Consider the following 9,333-nt stretch of genomic DNA (forward strand, 5'->3'; position numbering starts at 1 on the left):
CAAACCCACTTCTTGTTTACAATCACACAAGCTTACAATCTTACTAAGAACAAAACTCACAAGTTAACAAAACACACAGAACTCACAAAAACGCTCTTTGCTGCCTCTCTCTTCGTCTCACCTCACTTTTTCTTCGATTTCAAAGAACTGCTCTCTTTGTCTTGAAATCTCTGTTTATATAGACTTTTGAACAAGAATTATTTCCTCTCTTTGAAATTGATAATATTTCTGATTTCTGTATCCTTCTTTGATATGAAAAAGATTTGCTTGCTTTTATTTGTTATACGCAACCTTTTCAAGAAAAGGTTTTGTCTTTGTATAAAGTCGACAACCTTTTAAGAAAAGGTTTTGTCTTATTTATTTATGGAAACATACAATTATTATATTCATTTTTCCATAAATACATTTGTGCCTTAATATTTGTCCTTCGCCTCTTTTTCAATAAAACGACAACTGTTTTAATAAATGAACCTGATTCATAAGCAACCTCTGATATTTATAAGTGAGATGATATATGGTTTTAATATAAATGAGCCTGGTTCATAATTGAAGACATCAAAAGTATTTGTCATTATCAAAAGTAATTAACACAACTTCCATCATTAAGTAACTCTTATTTTTTATATTACATTGATTGTTGTTTTTGTCCATTTTAATTCCCATAGTTTCTGACCGATACTAGGAGTAAAGAATCTCCCTTTGTTCCTTTTGATCCGGAAATTGAAATAACAGTCATATATATGAGGTACATTTTGTAATGGTCGATAAGAATAATCAACGAGTTGTAGATGAAGAGGTTGTTGGAAAACTATATGCATAGCGGAAGCATATTTGAATCTTACTGTTTATATGAATAATAGATTTCCAAATCATTTATGCTAGAACCCATATAATATGCTAGAACACGCAAACTAACTTGATCTTAATTCAAGAATTACCTATTAAAGCATGAGCAGATAGATACCTTGAAGTGAATCTACAAGATAGACAATAACTATGGTCTTCTACATTGATACCAAGTTCACTTCCGAACTCTTTCAATACTTGGGGGGCCAAGTATGAATAGAAACCTTCCATCTTTCTCTAGTTTTCTTTTTAAAAGAAAACTATTGTCTCTCCCCCTTTTCCTTTAGAATTAGGGTTTTGAGTTCTAGTTAGATATGTGCACTATATATATATATATATATATATATCCAAGAGAACCCTAAGCCCGCCTACTTGGCGCCACCACAAACCAGGATTCCCTTTCAATTTATTTTATTTCCAAAACTAGCCTTCTCCTTTCATGAAAAGTTATGACTTTTATGAAATTGTGACTTCAATGTAGAGTTGTAACTTTTATGAAGAGTTATGATTTTTATGAAGAGTTGTCAATTAAATGAAAAGTTACGACTTCAATGAAAAGTTATGACTTTTATGAAGAGTTGACACTTTTATGAAAAGATGTGACTTTAATGAAAGGTTTTAACCTTTACGAAGGGTTGCAACTTTTCCAAATAGTTGTAACCTTTCTGATAAGAAACAATAAACATTTGTGAACACTACCCTTTGTTGTCTACAAATAGTGGGATTTTCTCTCATTTTAAAACAACAAAATTTTTATAACTCTTATTCTCCTTCACAACTAAATATTTATGTACTTTGTTATTGTTGAGGGTCTCACTGATGATTGTTTATGTTACATATCTTGGTATAATTTATTTAGTCATTAAATTATGTTTATATTAGTAAGGATAAATGAAAAGATGTAATAAATTTCATTTTTTTTTACATTATAAATGTTTGTTACCATGTAATCTTTTATGTGAGATAATATATTGTTTTAGTTTTAATAACTGCTAGATTTAAACTATTATTTTATAAATTCTCTCATACTAAATTTGCGCACGAAGCGCGAGTAATTTTACTGATTTTTGTATATAAGAGAACCCTAGGCTCACCTATGTGGCGCCACCACAAGAAAGAACTTCCTTTTAAATTTATTTATTTCTAAAACTACAATTCCTGTTTCATGAAAAGATGTGACTTATATCAAAAGTTGTGACTTTAATAAAGAATTGTGACTTTTATCAAAAGTTGTGACTTTTATGCATGAAAAGTTGTGACTTTAATAAAGAGTTGCAAGTTTTATGAAAAGTTGTGACTTTAATGAAGAGTTGTGACTTTATGAAATGTAGTGACTTATATGAAAGGTTGCAACTTTATCAAATAGTTGTAACCTTTCTGATAAGGCACAATAAACAGTTGTTCGCAGTATCCTTTTTTGTCTATAAATAGAGGAATTTTCTTTTTCTCTTATTTTTAAAAAACAAAAATTTTGATTTTCTTCTTCTACTTTCGCAAAATTAAAGATTCGTGTACTTTTCTCCTCTTGATTGACTGAATGACACCATTGTTTTTTAATCAATATGTTGGTGAATAAAATTGTTTCATCTTGAGATGATGTAATTCTTTAAACCTCTGATATTGAAGGGGAATAGTTTTTTAATGGGACATTGTGCATTGAGTTGACTCAAATTTTTTGCTTTCTATTTCATTTTATTTTTACATATAATGGTACGTTTACACTCATTACATGTTTTGAACTTTGCTTTTATATTTCTGCAAAGTTATTGTCTCCAGTTATATTGAACATATACGCATATAGTACGTATATTCACTGTGCAAAAAATAATTTTTGTATTCAGTTCCAAGAATTTATATTTGATATTCTATATTAAATTTTATAACTTTATATTACTATATATAAACTTGCATATTTTCTATTTTTACATACATATAAAATTTCTCACTTATATTCTATGCAACATAAGTATTTCTTTATATTACGAAATGCCTTTGTATATGTATTCTTATTTTCTTCTTTATTTTCCTTTTAATGTTGATTAAAGAACCAATGATTCTTTTTGTGAATAATTCATTCATTAGAGGTTCTTGAGTTATGTGATAATGACAAATAATCAAATTCATGTTGGAATATTGCTAATACTTTTTTAAGAACCTATTTTTCTATTATTTTTAATATATCGATAATAGTAAAAAATTAATTGCAAAGTCAATGCAATTACTATTTGTATAAAAATACGACATATTTACTAAAATTGGTGTTTTAAGTTAGGATTATTATAGTAATTTAACATTTATGTTAGTGAGTTCATACTTTTAAAGTAATATTATTATTATTATTATTATTATTATTATTATTATTATTATTATTATTATTGTGATTATTATTGTTGTTATTATTATTATTATTATTAATAATAATAATAATAATAATGTTTGTGTGTGTGTGTGTGTGTGTATATATATACATATATATATATATATATATAGAGAGAGAGAGAGAGAGATAGATAGATAGATAGATAGATAGAGAGAGAGAGAGAGAGAGAGAGATTAGTATTATATTGAGTTGTAATATTTTTATTTCTAATTACAAATATTTGATTAAAATCAACTATACGTTGAAAACAACTTTTTAAAACTAACATAAGATATCAAGTGTATCCCACATTATCATAATTTGTAATCAATATTCATTAATTTAATTTAAAGAAAGAGAGAACTCTCACTTCATGAATCAACAGACAATCCTTTTTGTACTTATCATGAGTCCAATTTTTTCAGGTAACTTAAGCTTATGGCTCCTCATTTGACAATCACTTACTTTTTCACTCTGCATCGGTGAAACTGATGGATTCGTAATGATAATTGTTCTTCAAAGAGACACATGCCCATTTCAGAAAAAAGATCTTCAGTTTCCTTTACCCATTCCTCTTTCTCTGGGTGAAGAGGTTCCTCATCTTCAAACTAGAATATTAAAAGAAGTGTTTTTTTGACAAAACATGTTCCTTATCTTCTGGAGGAGTGAGTGTATTATGATCATTGTAGTCCTCTTTATACGAGGATTAACACTCGTCATAATCAAACCCCTCTTCATCCGACTCCTCATCATCATATTCCTCTTCATGACTCCTCATCATTCTTATTCTTAGACTTGTCATAGAACGTGGCTGAAGAAGATATGTTCGGTTGTTGTAGTGGTTTTCATCCTCAACAACAAATTGAGGTACAATAACTATATCAGAGTCACTCTCATCCTCCAAATTATCAGATATTTGCTGATAAGTTCCTGGAATAAACTTTCTCCACTTGTCACCTCTAGAAGGCTCCACCATTCTTCTTTATCTTCCTACCTCTCCAATATTCTCAACAACTTCACAGTCCTCTTCAGACTCCTTGCATCACTAAGAAGAATCAGGACTTTGTTCTTTTCACCCTCAATAATAAGAGGACGACTCCCCAATGGGATTTCCATATGAAAGTCCATTTCTCGTGAGTCCCATCGTCCACCCATATTTCACACCCACATTCACAAGTTGTGTATCCAATTCTGTAATGGGACACTTACAATTTCGACACAACCATTTTGAAACAAAGTCATCTCCTAAATCCATAATATGCACCTAAGTCAAATTACACAATCATTAGTACACTAATAATTGATGAGAAAATAATTAAGTTTGTCTTAGACTTCCAAAATGACAAATATTTTTTTATTTTGGAAGTCAATAATGAACTTAATTATTTTGTGATCAATTTTTAGTGTACTAATGATTATGCAATTTGACTCAGGTGCATATTTATGGATTTAGGAGATGACTTTGTTTCAAAATGGTTGTGTCGAAATTGCAAGAGTCCCATTACAGAATTGGAGACACAACTTGTGAATGTGGGTGTGAAATATGGGTGGACGATGGGAGTCACGAGAAATGGACTTTTGTTGGGGATATCCCATTGGGGAGTCCTCCACTTACTGTTCAGAGTGAAAACAACAAAAGTTCAACTTCTTCTAAGTGATTACGAGGAGTCCAAAGGAAACTGTGAAGTTGTTGAGAATATTGGAGAGGTTGGAAGGAAAAGAAGAATGATGGAGCCTTCTAGAGGTAACAAGAGGAGGAATTTCATTCCATGAACTTGTGAGGAAATATATGATAGTTTGGAAAAGGAGAATGATCATTATGTCGTAATTGTACCTCACCTTTTTGTTGAGGGTGAAAACCACAACAAAGACCGAACAGATCATCTTTGGCCATGCTCTATGGACAAGTCTAAAAATTAGAATGAGGAGTCTAATAAGGAGGAATTTGATGAAGCGGAGTCAGATGAGGAGATTAGAGGAGTTTAAATCCTCCTCTGAAGAGGACTGCGATGATTATAATAAACTCACTCCTCCATAAGAGAATGAACATGTTTCTATCAAAGAAACACTTCACTTAATATTCTTGTTTGAAGAAGAGGAACCTCTTCCTCTAAAGAAAGAAGAATGAGAAAAGGAAATTGAAGATCTTTTTTCTGAAATTTGCATGTGTCTCTTGGAAGAACTAATTGGATTTATGAATCCTACAGGTTTGCTTATCTAGAATAAAAAGTAAGTGAGTGTCAGACGGGGAACCATAAGCTTAAGCTAGATGAACATATTGAACTCTTCGCAATAATTTCTAATATCCTACAAAGTGTATGAAACTATACATAAACTAGAAATTTAAATTTAGAAAAAAATACTAATAAAAATAACTGATAAAATGAGGGACAAAGACATATAAAAATATAAAAAATAAATGATGCAACACTATCTAGACAACTAATTAGGTTGCATCTTGATTGTCAATCTCCCTTTTACAAATTCACTAAATCATCTTTAAGTTTTCAATAATAGACACATTATACTCTTGAAATGTCATACAAAGCTAAGAAGCGGGAAAGGGGTTGGGGAAATAGAGTCTTTTACAAAGATAATAGATTGAATCGTGATATCTAGTATAAAATCACAAAAACACTCAAATTATATAAGAATATAAATTACGTTATCTGTAACACCAAGTAATTCTTGTTTGGTTCAAGTCTTGGATTGCCATATACTTGCATCTACAATAGACGCAAATAAGCACAAAGATATATTATTATTGAAGTTGTAAATAATATTTCAATATATTAAAATCATCATAGGAATAAAAAATTAAATGCCATATTGTGGATGTTCCACGATACAGACAAGATACATTATGAGGAATTATGGACACATCTAAAGCCTTGAGAGCCTTTTGCATCTAGGCCACATTGTTATTTCAAAAATTATTTCAAATTAGATTAGAAATCCAAAGTGTAGTGTATAGTTCCCTGTCATTATATAGAGTCTAATATGGATAAAATTAACATAATCGATTAATAAACACTAATATTATATTCCTTAAATTTAATATTAGCAATACATATTATTGGGATGGAAAAGAAAGCCTTTGATTAAGAGATCAAAAGCATTTGGATATCTCAATCTCTGATTTATCTGAAAAATCAAAGATACATCAAAGAGGAGGAAACAAATAGAAGCAAATGTAGAAATGAAGGAGAGGATCTTACAGAGGATGTCTTAAATAACACTCATGATTTGGTACCTCTTTCAAAATTATCTTCGAATCCACTGCATCCATTGAAAGATACCTCTACAAAATGAAAAAAATAAGATTAAATAATGATAGAACTTGAAGGAAATAAGATTATAAATGGAGGTAGCTAATTACTTCTGTGAGCAGAGAAAGAAGAGAAGATAACAGAGGTAGGTGTGAATCACCCACAACCAAAAGAAATGGAAAACTAGGGATCTATTAGTTTGTAGAGATGGAGGAGGAGACAAGGAATGGAAAAAGTATGAGAAGACAGTAGGAGGATAAGAAAGATAAAATTCTTTGTAAGAAAAATCTATAAAGCCCTAGCCAGTTCTCTTAATGGACTGGGCCTAGATACTTTTCTGTTGCTTTTTGTTTAATTCATTTGGGCTTGTTTATCCATTTTTTGCATAATTTTTTTAGGAAAAATTAGTAAACTAGTCAAATAACTTAACTTAATTAGTAAAAACCTCCATACTTTATAAATATTAGTAAAAATGTAAAAAATGTCATTATTTTAGAAAGGATTGTGTATTTTAATTTACTTCCTATTTAACTCATTTTAATTACAAATTTTCCAATTAATCCTCTCTCACATGTATTTAAAAAAATGAAGTATTTTCTCTCTCTCATATTTTCATCTTCCAATTCTTCTCCATTTCAAAATCTGCCTCTCTTCTTCTTCTTCTTCTTTTTTCCAGAAAAATATATTTATAAAGATATTCACACAATCTCTTTTATTAAAATATGAGTCTTTATCCGTCTTTTAATACTTGTTTTATGATTTTATTTTTGTGTAAATCGTTCAAAATTATTGTTTGTAGTTGAAATCACTTTTTCGGTTTGATAAACTCTAGATCACTCTCCAATGGCAGAATCTATTAGAATTACTAGAGGTATTCAACTTAATCAACAATGTTCTATTTTTCAAATATCATAATTGAAACTTAGAACACAACTGACGATAATTTTATATTTTAATTTGTTTATTTACATTTCAATATCACTTTGTATGCAAATAAAAACTATTTTTTTTAATTTTATATTCATCATAATGGTATACCAACAAAGTCACATTTGTATTTCAACTTAAGTGAGTATTTATTGTGCTCATTTTGTATTTCAATCTTAATTTTCAATGACAAAAAGTTTGTATTTCTTTTTCATTATGTTTTCATCATAATTGTATACCAACAACTTTTATATTTTATGTGTTCACTTTACAATTCAAATTAAAATTGAATACCAAATTGTGGTGAGTATTTTTCTGTGATCATTTTGTATTTAATTCTCACATTGTATTCAGAAAAGTTTGTATTTTTTGTGTTCATCATAATGATATACCAACAAAGTCAATTTTTTATTCCAACTGATGTGAGTATTTATTGTGCTCATTTCGTATTATAGTCTCAATTTCAATGACAAAAAGTTTGTATTTCTTTTTTTTTTTTATGTTTTCATCATAATTGTATATCAACAAATTTTGTATTTTATGTGCTCACTTTATCATTTAAATTAGAATTGGTATTTTACTTGCAAACTAAAATTGTATCCTAGTGATCAAAATTGTATTACATAACTGCCAAATATATATATTTTTTTATTTGTATTACAAAAAAATTACGAATTGTATTCCAATATAATCTAGTCATTACATATGAATACGATTAAAGAAAGATACATGATTCTAGAAAAAGAATAGCATACATAATGAAAATACTACAATCTGTTGAGGTTGATACAATATTCTAAAAAAATACAAATTTTAAAAACGCGATTTAATCAAATTCATTTCAACATATATTGAATATTATCAATAAAAATTTAAAAATCGATACTAAAAATTTGATGAACATGTGGGATGAGTTCTTTGTGTTTATTTTTTTGAATTTGTGCTTACTTCGGAATTTTTGTAACTGATGAGACTTTTAAGCAATTGTTCCTATTTAAAAAAATTCTCTCCCTTAAATTTCTCCTTTTTGTTAGTTAACAATTATATTCTTTAAATAAAATTTAAACAAGATACATAATAAACTAAATATTTGACATTTTTACTAAATATTAAAAGTGTTGACAATGGATGCTATTAAATGTGAAAATATTGACATTTTGAAAAATTTCTCATTTTTTTATAAAGGGTCATTAAGCTCTATCAAAATTATCTAAAAATATAAAAATTAAATTAAATTAAATTATATAACAAAAATAGAAATTTCTGATATGAATATTGTCATATAACACCAACGGTTCAATATACAATTCAGATACAACTTATTGAAAATTAATATTGCATTTTAATTGCACCGATCAAGTGAATTATGAGTTTTCTATAACATGTATAGAAAAATAATGTAGGAACACATGTAACACCTTACAACTCTACTCGTCGTAATTATATGAGTCTTAACACGACGATGTCCTACTTGCACATTTTATTACATTCGAACAATTTGATAAGCACATTAGATTTCAAGATGATAAGTAGGAATTATTTAGTTTTTTATCCAAATTTCAATTAAACTTTTTCAAACTTTGGACGATTCTTTCAAAATTATCATTTCTAGTTGTGAAATTATATAAAAATGAGATAAACTAATGAGATGATAAGGAAGTATCATATAGTTTTTGTTTTATCCGATTTCAATTTAGATCTTTCAATTTTTGGGAATTAATTTATTCTTTTTAAAATTATGATTTCTAATTTTGGATTTATATGAAAATGAGTAGTTGATGATACTTCAAAATTTTAAATTTTTTTAGAAAAATAATTAATTTTGTTATCAATAATTTAGTAAAGTCTAAATAATAGTATGAATAGAATCTGACCGGAGAAGAAGAAGAAGAAAAAGAAAAGAAAAAAAATGGAGTGAGATTCAATTTGACA

General features: G+C 28.1%; 1 long non-coding RNA gene across 2 annotated transcripts; it reads right to left on the bottom strand.

The window, feature by feature from the left end:
* Positions 1–5,586: 5,586 nt before the first annotated feature.
* LOC107020164 lies at positions 5,587–6,720 on the bottom strand. 2 transcript variants are annotated; one of them, XR_001456805.2, is made up of 3 exons: positions 6,585–6,720; positions 6,424–6,506; positions 5,587–5,931 (listed from the first exon to the last, which is right to left on the bottom strand). It is a non-coding gene; the product is annotated as an uncharacterized LOC107020164 (long non-coding RNA). The 2 variants fall into 2 exon arrangements; XR_003578667.1 differs by lacking the exon at positions 5,587–5,931 and having other exon boundaries at positions 6,016–6,506.
* Positions 6,721–9,333: the final 2,613 nt, after the last annotated feature.

The sequence above is a fragment of the Solanum pennellii genome, chromosome 5 (assembly GCF_001406875.1).
Source record: "Solanum pennellii chromosome 5, SPENNV200".
Classification (NCBI taxonomy): Eukaryota; Viridiplantae; Streptophyta; class Magnoliopsida; order Solanales; family Solanaceae; genus Solanum; species Solanum pennellii.